Source organism: Mauremys reevesii, linkage group 2 (genome assembly GCF_016161935.1).
Source record: "Mauremys reevesii isolate NIE-2019 linkage group 2, ASM1616193v1, whole genome shotgun sequence".
In the NCBI taxonomy this organism is placed as follows: domain Eukaryota; kingdom Metazoa; phylum Chordata; order Testudines; family Geoemydidae; genus Mauremys; species Mauremys reevesii.
In genome coordinates this window covers 59,538,870-59,553,405 of record NC_052624.1, presented here as the reverse complement: position 1 = coordinate 59,553,405, position 14,536 = coordinate 59,538,870, and the positions used below count along the sequence as shown (strand labels likewise).

The window sequence follows — 14,536 nt, the reverse complement described above, 5'->3', positions numbered from 1 at the left end:
ATATTAGGTCCATTGCCCCTCTCAGGGGATCAATATGTAATATTGCTACCCTAAATGGAGTTACCCAAACAGTTCACAACACTGGATTAGTTTTGATTAAAGAATAAAACAAGTTTATTTAACTACAAGGAGATAGGTTTTAAGTCAGTACAAGTATAAGGCATTAAAGTCAGAAATGATTGCAAGAGAAATAAATACAAAATGCTTCCTATACTAAAACTTAACACACTAGACTCAAGGTGAAGTCCCTTACCACATGTTTCCAATAACATTGCTGACCAAATTATCAGGCCAAGATCTGCTCCCAAAGTCTGTTTCTTTTGTCTTCCGAGGTGAAGGAGAGAGAGACTAGAGACAGATACAGGAGAGAATTTGGTGTGGTTTTGCCCTTTACTTTTACAGTTTAGTCACTCTTTGAAATGCATTTTTCTGAAGGTGACCCCTAGAAAAAGTTAATTCCCACTGTGAGGATGGAGACAAGGAGTCTGGTGGTGAAAGAGGTTCCATGCTGTTGTTTGCTAAGATGCAGATCTGTTTGTGCCTGCTTCCCTTCCTTGCCAAAGAATGGTCACTTGATAACTGATTTTCCATCAGCTTTGATGAGACCTGGCTAGAGGTGTCAGCTTGTCCTTTGTCTTTGAGAAACAGGTTTATCCATTCCCCAACTTGTCCAGTAAACGCACTTCAGTCATGATTTCAGCTTATGTTCATAACTTTACATGTAATGTTGCTACACACATTTCACCATGATATTGACCAGCAAGGTACACCTCTACCTCAATATAACACTGTCCTTTGGAGCCAAAAAATCTTACCGCGTTATAGGTGAAACCGTGTTATATTGAACTTGCTTTGATCCATCGGAGTGCGCAGCCCTACCCACCCCGGAGCACTGCTTTACCACGTTATATCTAAATTAGTGTTATATCGGGTGGCGTTATATCGAGGTAGCGGTGTATTAGTTTTCATGTGATACCTCACAAGGCATATTTTGTACAAAAATTATTACAATGGTGCATAGGGTGTGAATACAAGGTTGCATTTGGTCACACATGGATAAACCCTGATAAATTCACTTTTGAAATCTTGGCCGAGGCATTCTTGGTCATCAGTCCTGAAAATGTGTTCTCCATTCTTCAATTACAGAGCAGTTATTTTTATATTACTAATAAATCCTCACATTCTGTCTCCCCCTGGTGACTGTAAAATCTTCTCCTCAAGAAGAGCGTATCGTGGTAACTCCAGACAAAGTTTGTTAACCACACCTTCATCTTGACTGGCTCATCAGCATGTAAGTGTGTGTGTGTGTGTTTTCTTTTTGCTCAAATTTACTGGCTTTATTAATTAGTCTTATTTTTTGCACCTAAAAATAAACACTAAAAAATGATGGACTTCTATTATGTGATATTTTCATGAAACTCACTTGTGTGAGTGATAGAGAGATAAAAAATAAGCCAGGTAATGCCAATATATTAAGAATGCCAATGTGGCTGTCATGTACATTCTATAAAGCATACGCCAAAGAAAAATGCTGGCATCCTTTGTGTTGAAATATCAGCTTAGTTAAAGGATTCACGATGAACCATTTGTCTTTTAGCCTACCCCCACCAGTTCTGCCAGCAATTCTCAGTGTCTGCCAAAATGAAAAAGGGAGGGCTGCCAAGAGGGAGGATTTCAAAGTGTGATTTTTGTTTTGTTTTGTTTCAGTTTCTCTTGGTCTTAGAGATATTTTATTGCCTAGAAAATCAAGCAAGTTGGATGTTAAGATAAGTTAATCAGGAAAGCAGTCAGTAGTGAAGGCCCCACTTGGGCTAACCTTTCTTTTGAGTCTTTACATCAAAATGGAGGGAAGACTGGCAAACATACATTGGCAGCAGAAACTATGTCGGTGGGAGAAGGTTTCCCAATGATATTCTGCTGTCCACACCAATGCTTCTGTTGGTGTAGCTTCTGTCACTCAGGGGAGTGGTTTATTCACACCTATGAGCAACAAAAGTTTTGCTGACATAAGCAGTAGTGTAGACATAACCTATGTTATCAGGAATGACTCAAACCACTAGACAAAAAGAGGGGGTTTTGTTGATATTCATTTTTTGTAAACACAACTGTAAAAATGTGCAGAACTATGTAATTGTTAGGACTGTGTAACCAAAGTCCTACAATTTGTGTTGTATTTCTCCATATACAAAGTGTAAATGGATAATCAGACTGAATCACTTTTATTTTAGATTAAAAAGAACTCCTCCTCAAGGGTGAGCAAAAATGTTCTATAACAGACCAAATATCTCCTCCATATCAGTCTGAACTGCAATGAATGCAGAATGGCTGCCACTTCGTGCAGACAGCAGTCCTTGGTTGTAAGGGGCAGTACACAGAAACACTGTATAGGGAAACTGTGTTTCAACCATGGTAGTTCAAACCATGTTTATACCATCTTTAGAGCAGACCTACCAACACAGGACTGAATTGACTTCACCTCTGGAAATAACTATGGGAAGGATCAACATGTAGCTGTATCTACATGGCCTTCACTGGCTACATATGCCCCCGAGGGACTCAGCATGGTTTCCCAACCTAGGGATTACTTTTTCCTGGACATTTCCCTGAGGTCAAGTTGTATATGTGTGTGTGGGGACAATGAAGCTTCCTCCCCACTGAACATAGACCTAACCTACTCCTTGATCTTGGCTCCTTTCCATCCGTTTTCCACCTACTCCCCTCACTTGGTTCCTGTATCCATGGAAGACTCTCTGTGAGAGTCCCAGCCAAGAAAGGGGTGGGAGAACAATGCCACAGCAGTACCTGATCACTACTTTCACGTGAGAGGGAGTAGATCTATCAGGTGCAGATGGAACCCCCTTCTCTGTGAATGAGTGGGGAGTGAGGAAGATCTTGGCTACAGCCTTTTTTTCTAATGCAGACAGACCCTCTTAAGTCTGAAAACTGTGAACAAGGAAAATCTCAGGCTCTAATTTTGGGTTGCATGAGGCAATAAATCATAAAGCTATTTGGCAGGGGATAAAATTAATCTTTACTTCCTTCCCTCTTTGCATTTTTTTCTAACATAGGTTTGCAGTAAAATTACACATGCTGTTAATTATTACAGATATTCCAATTGACGAGTATCAGAACCATAAGTGATCCTCACCCCATGCAAGCAAAGCCTTTAGACAGATGTCACATGTAAGTGCAAGCTGATGTGTAAAACATTGATATCAACTATTTTTATAAATGCTTAATTTAGCATTTATGTCACATTCTACTTAAGGGTGAAATATAAAATTAATATTGCAAATAAAGTAAACGATTAGCTGATTTCGCTGTCTTCACTGCAGTTGTGTAAGTGTTCACCATTATTATCCTAAAAGTTTGTACTACTGCTCACAGAAGGGTCTAGAGTAACTGTTATGCAAACAATGCAATGACTATGAACTACTCACATTACAAGCCCCTTTGTCCATTCCACAGCAAACAAAATGGATGATCTAGAGTTTTCAGCTGTTCAACATTTAACGGCAGGGATTTTTTTTTATAGTTCACCTATCATACTCATGTGCAATCGAATGTGTCTTCCATATGCTGTTCTTGCCAACTCTGTCTCCCGCAATTATCCTTTTCTAGTACTCCATTGCAAAACACCTGCCAACAATGTGAAATTTGCAGGTGGTAGTTACAAAGCACTGCTTTTCTCTTATGTTTGCAGGCACCCTGTAGTGACAACTGAGGGTGTGTCTACACTGCAATAAAACACCCATGGCTGTCCCATGGCAGCTGACGTTGGGTCATGGGGCTCGGGCTGCAGAGCTACAAAACTGTGGTGTAGATGTTCAGGCTTGGGCTGGAGCCCAGGCTCTAGGACCCTCTCCCTTCGATCAGAGCCCAGCCTCCACCCCGAGCCCGAAAATCTGCACTGCAATTTTATAGCCTCACAGCCAGAACCCCACGAGCCTGAGTCAGCTGACCCAGGCCAGCCAGGGCTGTTTTATTGCAGGGTAGATATCTCCTGAATGTGATGGCTCTGACCACTTGCAATGGAGGCTATGACACAGGGCAGGTCAACTGAACTGCCATCTCCATTTATCATTGATCCAGATGACTGTTGAGTATTCTTACCCACTTTTTCATGTGGAGATGGGTAGTAAAGCTGCTACATTCAAATGCAGAATAATTTCAAGCTAGGTGTTGGTGGAATTAGGTGGCCTTCTCCTTACTTTAAATAATTTTCTTCCTCTGCCCCTTACCTAAAAATTAGATTTTTTTTGTAGTTTAAATGCAGTGAGACAATTGTGGACAGAAATTTTTAGCTAAGACTGGCTAATTGTTGACCCTGGGAATGAAAGCATAACCTCCAGTTACTAGTAAAATATAAGGCTTCTCCTAAAATATGCCATTGCCGGTGACTTGTCAAACTGATAGTAATGTGCCTGTATAGATCAAAATTCTCTCTCTCTCTCTCTCTCACACACACACACACACATCATCATAGAAATGTAGGGGTTATAAGGGCTTGAGAGGTCATCTAGTCCATCTCCCTCAACTGAGGAAGAACCACGTATACCTAGACCATCCCTGACAGGTGTTTGTCTTACCTGTTCTTAACAGCCTCCAATAATCAGGATTCCACAACCTGTCTTGGTAACCTATTCCAGTACTTAATTACCCTTACAGTTAGAAAGTTTCCTAACATGTAGTAATATTTGCCTTTCATAACTGCATCATATTGTTGGCTCATATTTAATTTGTGATGCACAATAACCCCCAGGTCCTTTTCTGCAGTACTACTTCTTAGCCAGTTTTTTCCCCATTTTGCATTTGTGCATTTCGTTTTTCCTTCCCAAGTGTAGTAATTTGCACTTGTCTTTATTAAACATCATCTTGTTGATTTCAGGCCACACATGCTGGAAATATTCATGTGAAAAACTGCAGAACCATGTGATAATCTGCATTTACAGTTCACCTTTGTCAGCCTCAAATACATTTTGGTTACTAATACACCTCTGTTGGGACTACTAGCATCTAAACCTATGAGCACTTTGAAGCATTTGCCTTTAAAACAACCCAGCAACCTCACAGAGAACTTTTTCTCCCTGTGTCCCATAAATATGAAACTTCTCCTCCACGCCTCTCCATATTACACTGATCTGAAATTTAGGATAGTTGATACGTGCATCATGCATATCTTTGACCAGAAGAACAGGTTTCAGTTCCATTATTTCTCATGCTCAGGACTAGAATGATTTTAGAGAGCTAGGAGTAGGATTTAGGAGCATTTGGTTAGATTACAAGATATCAGATCTTTAAAGATCACATTTTTAAATCTGAAAAAGCTATTTTAGGTAATTTTATTAGTAACTTTTATTTGTCTTTCAAAGTCTATCCAGATGGACTCATGGTACTCAGGTACCTGGTATTATGGGCAGAAAGATACAAAAATAGAACCAGTACAAATTTTTAAAACTTTCTCAAACACTTCTGAAGTTGTTTGTTTGTAAAATACATGACACATACAGAATACATGATGGTGAGGTATGGTATAAACATTTTATTAGTACCAATTTTGGATGACATGTATGACTTTGCCACTCATGAGTAATGCAGACAACCCAAATTCTTGTCGATAAAACCTTCATACCACACTATCATGTATTTTATGTTTGTTTACATTTTGTAGACATGATTATACATATTCCCATACTATTTATTACTCTATACAGACTGATAACAGTTTAATCCAGTACCAGAGGAGTGCTATTTGGGCAATTATTGTGAATGAATACTAAGCACATGGGCCTGTATTATTCCTTGGAGACAAAACTTGGCTATAATTAATATAAATAGGGTTCATTTTAGGGGCTGCTCGACAGTGACTAGTTTCTGTAGTTCTCCCTGACTTTCTAGTTCCCAGGTTACTAAACACAGCCTAGGCCTTCCCCACACAGAGTTTCCTAGGCCTCTTGCTGCTGGCCTGGATTACACAGTCATGAAAGAGACTGCTGGCTAGAGCTGTGGAAATAACTGATTTTTCAGTTTGCTGGCAGTTCTGAAAACAGACTGAAAATGTTTGTCACATGGAAAAAAATTATTCAGAATTTTTTTGTTTTGTTTTTTTATTGGGGGCAGGGAGAACAATTCCATAGAATTAACAAGAATTCACAAAATGTTTTGGTTGATCCAATTCTGCTGCATTACTGACTTACACCACATGTCTCTCCCATTTAAAGTAAAGTGAACACTAAAGCAGCAAAATATTAACTGGGCATATATAGAATAAAATGTTTCCCTCATTCAATTGGGGTTATCAGCAAGCTAAACTATAGTATCCAGACCACTGTCTGTGGGGTGATGGATCACATCCCACTGATCAGTCATGGGGGAGGTTTGTTAACTCACAGGTTGTACTTCAGAAGAGTTCTGAGTATAAACTTGACTGCTTGTGGAGTGGTGTCATCCCTATCATCTTCCTCCTCTTGCTTGGCCAGAGGCCACCTCTGACCTCTGCAGGCTTTGAAATATGATGCATTTTCCATTACAAAATATCCATTCCTCTGAGCAGTGATTAAAGAGTCTTTGAAGTCACCACAAAGGCTCCTTAAGTCTTTTCCTGGACTAGGCAGTCATGGAAGGTTCTGCTGACTTGAACAAGCCCCACTCCTTTCACAGGCTCATAGAACCCAAAAGGCAGCAGAACCAACACAGTCCCACTCAGCTGGCCTGGGACAGGGGGGCCACATTGCAAGTTCGGTCCTCCTTCCCTGTGGCCACAGAGCTGTGGCTACCAAGAGCCATGTCTAGTAGGTTGAGAGGGAGGAGGTTGTAGAGCAGGTGTCAGACTGGTAAAGGGTGCTGACATTGCCAGGGAAACTACAATGAGGCATAGCCAACTTTGTAAACCCGAGGTTACAAAGCGGCACAATGGCTGTGGAAGCTACTGCAACCCATGGCTGCATTAATGGCTGCAGAGCAGCTTACTAGTGCTCTGCTGCCTGGAATCTGGTTCCTTCTACCTCTACCCCACAGCCTATTCCTGTGCAAACTCCATTTACATTCTACAAACAAAAACCTGGCTTTAAAGGAATTGAAGCTGGTTAAGTATGACATTCCCACCAATGCAAACCCGCAAAAACAAGGAAGTACTCCTCACAACCACCCTTGTGCCCACACATTGCCTCTCACAGTGATAGACTCCACAGCTTCACAAGGAACTTCCTTCTGCTTCTGATGAATAAGGAAGACCAGGGCATACCACACATGACTCTCCTTCACAGTGTGATGCAAAATCTTGATTACAACCTAAGCAACATTAGCAGATATTCAAGGCTGACACATGCACAGGTTAAGCCAGGGGTGGGCAAACTACGGCCCGCGGGCCACATCCGGCCCACGGGACTGTCCTGCCTGGCCCCCGAGCTCCTGACCCAGGAGGCTCACCCTTGGCCCCTCCCTTGCTATCCCCCATCCCCCACAGCCTCAGCTCGCTCACTCTGCCGCTGGCGCAATGCTCTGGGCGGCGGGGCTGCGAGCTCCTGGGGCAGCGAGCTGCGGAGCCCGGCCTGACCCAGTCTCTATGCTGCACGGTGGTGGCGGCTGCGTGGCTGTAGCGCCGCCAGCCAGCGGTGCTCCAGGCAGTGTGGTAAGGGGGCAGGGGACAGGGGGGGTTGGATAGAGGGCAGAGGAGTTCAGGGTGGTGGTCAGAGGGCGGGGGTGTGGATAGGGCAGAGGTGGGAAAATTACGGACCGCGAGCCACATCTGGCCTGCGGGGCCATCCTGCCCAGACCCTGAGCTCCCAGCTGGCCCCGGCCCCTCCCCGGCTGTCCTTCCTCCCCCGCAGCCTCAGCTTGCTGTGCTGGCAGCGCGGCATCCTGGCTGGCTCCGGGGCTGGGCGGCGCGGTGCAGGGGCAGATTTACAAGTGAACACAAGGTGCCCTGGCAAAGGCCCCCCAACAACAGGGGGACCCAGGGCCGGGCACTCGGGCAACTCAACACTGGCTGCACTGAAATCATATGCAGGCGGGCGGTGCAGATGGTGGGAGTGCAGGGAACGCAGGCGGAGGACTCAGAGGGAGCACTGGGAGGCCACGCAGCTGGCCAGAGAGAAGCGGCCCTTTGAAGGGGAAACCGCCGCTTCTCTCTGGCTGTGCGGCTGCCCCTGCTCCTGTTGAGTCCTCCGCCCATGTTTGCGGGGCCACATTCCGAAAGGGGCTGGGGGGGGGAGATGGATAAGGGGTAGGGTCCTGGAAGGGGGGGGGTCAGGGGCAGGGGGTCCTGGAAGGGGGTGGTCAGGGGGTGGGGGGGTGGATGGAGGGGGGTCGGTTGGGGACAAGGAGCAGAGGGGTTGGATGGGTTTGGAGGTTCTTAGGGGGGCAGTCAGGGGGCAGGAAGTGGGAGGGGGTGGATAAGGGGTGGGGGGCAGGCTGTTTGGGAGGGGGCACAGTCTTCCCTACCTGGCCCTCCATACTGTTTTGCAACCCCAATGTGGCCTTGGGCCAAAAAGTTTGCCCACCCCTGGGTTAAGCAGGGAATGTATTTGTGAAGGAAATATGAGATTATAATTAATTTTTTGTTATGATATGAGGTACCAATAGAGTAAAAAGCAGTAAAATACTTTGTACCATGAAAACAAGCACATATGAGTCTGAACACAAGGGCAACAGATCTATCAAGTAAGAAGGTGCTATTTTTACATCAATAAAATGCACGTTAGTTTTGTTTTGAATTTTAAGAGTGTCTCTTTTATTTAACATTTTTATTGTATTGCTATTTTTCTTAAAATAACATTATGGGGCATCCTATGAAAATCAGCAGAGGAGTTGGGAAGTTAGAGGCATTCCAAATGCGCTGTCGGTGCAAAATCCTGAACATAAACGTGGTTTGACAGAGATTGGCCTTCCTTCAATCACTCATTATATTCAAAAGGCAGCATCGCATGTTCTTCGGCCATGTCGTCAGAATGGACAAAACCATACCAGCACACAGTGTTTTCAAACTAAGTGGGTGCACGCTGTGACCCGACATTGCACCGCCTTCAGGGGTACCCTAGAGATTTGTGGATTCGCAGGATGCCTTATGCAACGCCATCAACAGTGGTCACTCTGGCTAGCACAATGGTCCTTAGTAGACTGTGTGTTTGATGAAGATGATAGAGTTGGGAGGGGCTTTAGAATGGAAATTATTATTATGCAGTACACCAGAATTACTTGATTGTAGTATAGCTGATCTGGTCTATCATATGAATACATATTAAAACATTTTTTTTTAAATGAACAGTAAATATCTTTAGAAAAGTATGGTGAAAATCCTTAAAAAGTTATCACATACCTAAAATAACCATGTTACAAAGATCAATATCACAACTGTTTTGAGCTTTTTCAAAATGCCAAAACTGTGTACCATGGTATGACCTAAGAGGCTAATTTTTCTTTTTAATCTGAAATTGCTTGGTTTTATCAGCAAAAAAGCATTCAAAACAAATCAGATACAGTTAGTTCTTTTCACACTGGCATCATCTGAAAATGACTAAAAGCCATCTTTTTACACTTAGTTATAAAATGTGCTCTTAGCCCAAGAACTTGTATGTTGAATATGACTGTAAATAGGGTGTGATAGAATCCTTGTAAGAATGGGGCAAATGTTACTCCCTTGTAAGAAGGGAGCAAGATGCTGGGAGCCTCTACTGGGGCTGGACACTTTAGCATGCTGGAGAGCCCAGTTTCATGTTTGACACTCACAAAGCAGTAGCTTGGGACCTGAGAGAAGTGAGGGCAGGGCCAGTGGAACTGTGGTGATGTGAATCCTCTCGTTTTGTTTCCCCTCTGCAAAATTGGGGATGGTAGACAAGGAACGTGGGAGCTACTGGAGTCCTGAGGCTGCACTGGTGGCTATACTGCTGCTCCAGTGCTTGGGAATGAAAACCATAATCCCCTTAGCTCTGCGGAATTCTTCTGCATGAATGCCTACACTTGGGCTTGCAGGTAGGGAACAGACAGTAATTGCCTGGTAATGCAGGATCTTTTTGTAATGAAAAGTGTCATCCATGCCACATATGTTTCATGGAGATGAATGTTTGAGATATTGTCTGTAAATGAGTTAAGAGTTTTATTAAATGAGATTTGTCCCAGTTAATTTCTGCTATGATGTCCATATATCTAGCTATCTTTGGGTTTGGTATTGGCTCCAATCATTGTTTTATCTGAGTGTCTATAATAGCCAAAGCAACAACAAATAGACCATTATTTAATTTATCAATCTTTCTATCAGGATGAAGTATGTGAACATCTTGAGAAAAGTGGATTATTCTGCTTGAAAACTCCCCCCGTACGTGTGGAATAATATCACAAAACCCAGCAAATCATAATCAATTGGTTGCCAATTCCAGGCCAAGGTGGGGGCATTATCCCTTTGCGCCCACTGCTGCTGACAAGCCTATGCTAAGACTGTTGAAGTAGCAGAAAAAGCCTCTTACTAACATAAATACAACCTCAAAAATGGATATTGCTGCATGTCTACATACGTCCAGGGGCCACATGGTGTCAGCGGGACAGGAAAACAAAAATGGAATGAGAGAAAGAAGAGAGTAAGATAGAAAAGAGATCCAGAAAGAGGGGAAGGGCTGAGAAACCAAAGATTTTTACAAGTTTGACTTCAGGTAGAGCTACTGCTGTTTCTCTGTTGGGGTCACTTCAGGCAATGCCCGCCTATCACCACCAGAGTGGCTGTGGTTTAATGCCGTCTTCATGAAGGGAGCAGTTCCCCTATCAAAGGCAAGGCAAAGGGCAATGTATTACAGCCACAGAGCCACGCCAGCGGTCAGGAGACAGACTGTCACTACCAAGAAAGACAGTAACAGTCAGCAAAGCAGCAAGAATGGTTGGTCTTTAAGGTACGTTTTTTTATAATTAAAAAATAAATCACTGACAAAACACATTGACTCTCTGAAGAAGCAATGTGCTGTGAGGTGGCCTATGAACACTGCTGTCTAGAAAATGGTTTAAAAGTTGGAAGTCTCCTCCACCCTGTTTAGCTCTCTTTTAATTGAAACCTAACTGGGTTGAGATAAACTGGTGAATATGTTTTCATGTTAGTTTTTTTTCATCAGTTTGCTTTACCGTATTTTTCACCCTGGAAATGTAGACTCTTGCAAACACATTTTTTAAAGAAAAAACATTTTTTATACACAAAAAGCTAAGAAGTCACTTACTCATGGAAACTTGCATTGGGGAATTTTCAGCCAGGAAGAAGTGGTTTTTTGAGGGGGAGGAGGGGAAGGTTTAGGAAGGTTACAAAAATATAGTGAGAGAAAGGAGAATCTCCCCCAAAACTACATGGTTTAGTGAGTTAAGAACAGAATTCTGATTTCTACTCCCAGCCTCCTACTCACCTGAATACTACCTTGCTCTTACAAGTATAATTTAGCTAAGCCTCACAGAATCCTTAGGAAATAGAAAAATGGAATTTTACAGAAGGAGGAAATGAAGCTCAGAAAGGAGAAGTGATGTTCTCAAAGCCACACAGCTAGTTGGCATCAATTTTAATCCTGGTTCTTCTCAGGTCTGCTCTCAGTAAACTGGTGGCTAATCCAACAGATTACAGTGCCTCCTAGACAAGTAATTTAACCTCTCTAAGCGTCAGTTTTCTAACCTGGAGAATGGACTCTCATACTACTTCAGTACATCCCTCCTTCCTACATATGCAATAGACACCTGACAGTCTGTACATTTTAAAAATATTGCTTATGGTAAAAAATCAGTGTGCCTATTTTACAGAGAGGGAAACTAAGACCAAGATTCTTCACAGTTTTGGTTCTGACATTTACTTTCTGAGTGCCCCTCAGGATAGTACTTATCTTCTCTGAGCCTTATTTTCCCATCTGTAAATGGGGGGTAATGATATTTGCTTACTTCTTAGGGGCGGTAACATGCCTTCTCAGGAGGAGAGGTAGGAATAACATTCTGGACCACCCATTTTCCACCCAGATGCTTAGCCCCCAGCTCATGCTCCTCGACTACAATCAGAGTGAAAATTGAGTAAGGCCGTCAGAATTTGGCTCAGCATCTCCTCAGGACCAGTGTGTCACTCTATTGCCATGGACTTCCCTGAAGAAAGGACTGCTCCCATTCACTATCATGCTTTTAGCAGTAAGTTTGCAGAGAGTCAGTTTGAAAGCAAAAGACCTCATCATGCAGTGAATATTCACTGAAAGAGCAACAGTGAATGTTTAAAACGTTGCAAACCCCTGAAAGTTTGCAGCAGAAGGACAATCATTATTTACAATACAGTAGCACTGTATAAAGCTATTGAGATATTTAGTAAAAGAGAGTGTCCTCCTCAAAGTGCTTACAATCCTCGTTTAAAACAAGATGTAATGGGTGGGTAAACCAAACAAATGGTAGAGAAGAGACAATGGGGTAATAGTAACAGACTAGCTCTAGCTGCATGCGCAATACATAGGCACAGGGATGGAGTATTAGTATAATTTTCAGAAAGGGTAGTAAAGAAGTAACTTACATTACAAACATCTTTGCAGAAGACTATTTAATGAACTACAAGATTTGGCTTGTGTCAAGCAATGCCTTCCAGGGGTGAATATAGAATATTCTTGACGCCAATTACTATAGTTTCTATGTGTGTTTATACAGACAAATGGCACTGGTTGCCACAAAGAGCCGTTTCAATTGCCAAAGGCTCTTTCTTCATTCATTATACACGGAAAAGCCTTATTAAAGGAAACACCTTTATTACAGTGCTGCCCGCTCGCACTCTAATAGTCAGGATGGAGTCAGTCATCAGTATGTCCATTACGAACCTCCTTTCTCCGAGGGATTTTCTTTTTTCTTTTTTTAATTTGGCTGTAAAAAGTTGGCTCCTGGGCTGAACACAGTCATACAAAAATCTCAGCCTGGCAACAATTTTCTGTTAACAATTTAAAAAAAATGTTTTTTGGGGGAAGGGCACTTTTTAAGTTAAAAGAATGAGGAAAATGTTAAGTTTTTTCCTTTTGACATTGTTCTCAATTCCAACTGAAAATATCCCAGGCAGAAGCAGAGAAGGGAACAGAGCAGCAGCTGCAATGACACTGGGGCTCTCTTCCTTGCTCTTCCCCAACAGAGAAATACCCAGCTGGGCTTAGGCCAGTTTTTGCCTGGACCACTCCTGGACACACATTCCTGTTGATGATCTGGCTGTCAATACACAAACTCTGCTTCACCTACCTCCGATGAAGATTCTTCAAGCCAGGGCCGGCTCTAACTTTTTTGCCACCCCAAGCAAAAAAATATTTTTAAAAAGCGCTGCTCTGCTGAAACACCCCCCCCAGCACCGCCCTGCCCCGCCAAAACACCCCCCGAGTGCCACACCACCCCGCTGAAACAACCCTCCAACCCCCAAGCACCACACCGCTTTGCCGAAACAACCCTCCCACCCCCGAGCGCCGCACTGCCCCGCCGAAACAAACAACCCCTGAGCGCCACCTGGCCAAACCAAAAACAAAAAAACCAAAAAAACCCTCGAGCGCCGCCCCGTCGAACCAAAAAAAACCCCAAACCCGAGCGTCATCCCACCACCCGATGATTGGCTGCCCCTTACAAGGTGCCGCCCCAAGCACGTGCTTGGTCGGCTGGTGCCTGGAGCCGACCGTGCTTCAAGCAAATTTTAAATGGCAACAAAGAAATGAAAGATGATATCCAAACAAAAATTGAGGATTCAGAAGCCAAAGTGACTTCCCTGCAAAAAGAAATGGAAAACATGGTAACCAAAGTAATCAAGCCAAAGATGCAAGTGGGGAACTGTAGACGTCCGGTGTTGGGGCTCGGCCCTCTCAGGTGCGGCCGGAAGCCAGGCTGCCTCACACCACGGCCTAAACCAGCAGTTCAGTCTCCAAAGGTCCAAGCCCTAGATCAGGGCGGGGCAGCGAACAATAGTCTAAGGGCTCAGATCCTCAGGCAGGGGCTGAGCAAAACCAGCAATAATTTAAGCCCGAGCCCTTAGTCAGGGCGGGGCAACAGACAGCAGTTCTGGGCTCAGGCCCTCAGGCAGGAGCTGAGCAACAACAACAGTAGTCCAGGGGCTCAGGTCCTTAGGCAGGAGCTGAGCAACAACAACAGTAGTCCAGGGGCTCAGGTCCTTAGGCAGGAGCTGAGCAACAACAATAGTTCAGGGGCTCAGGTCCTTAGGCAGGAGCTGAGCAAACGCCCAACAGGTGAGTCCAGACTTCTATGCCTGAGCTCTGGTGTGAGGGGGAGACTGCCACCCGTGAGTGGGGTGGCAGGGGGGACACAGGCCCACCCACTCCACTGTGTCCCAGCCCGGGGCCCTAACAGCGGCAGTTAGTCTGCTGCTGTGTCGGTGGGGTCCTGACCGCAACACACCGACATCAGCTCGAAATCTGCGGTAGCCAGACTGGGGTCAGCTACCCCCGGGCTACTTCCCATCTCCCCCTCCATGGGTACCTGCTCATCTCTGGGGTCCGCAGCGGGGTCCCACACCATGGGCTCCTCGGCATGCTGAGGGCTGGCTAGGTCAGGCTGCTCCTCAGGACTCGGG

At 44.2% G+C, this 14,536-nt stretch overlaps 1 long non-coding RNA gene across 3 annotated transcripts in view; it reads left to right on the top strand.

Moving 5' to 3' along the window:
* Nucleotides 1-11,985, top strand: part of LOC120396967 — a 39,288-nt gene extending 27,303 nt beyond the window's left edge. For 2 of the 3 annotated variants that reach the window (XR_005593589.1, XR_005593587.1), the window contains exons 3-6: nt 1,222-1,291; nt 3,107-3,183; nt 10,256-10,877; nt 11,903-11,985. This is a non-coding gene — a long non-coding RNA (uncharacterized LOC120396967). The remainder of the gene's footprint in view (nt 1-1,221; nt 1,292-3,106; nt 3,184-10,255; nt 10,878-11,902) is intronic. The other variant, XR_005593588.1, reaches the window with a different exon arrangement.
* The last annotated feature ends 2,551 nt before the right edge of the window (nt 11,986-14,536 follow it).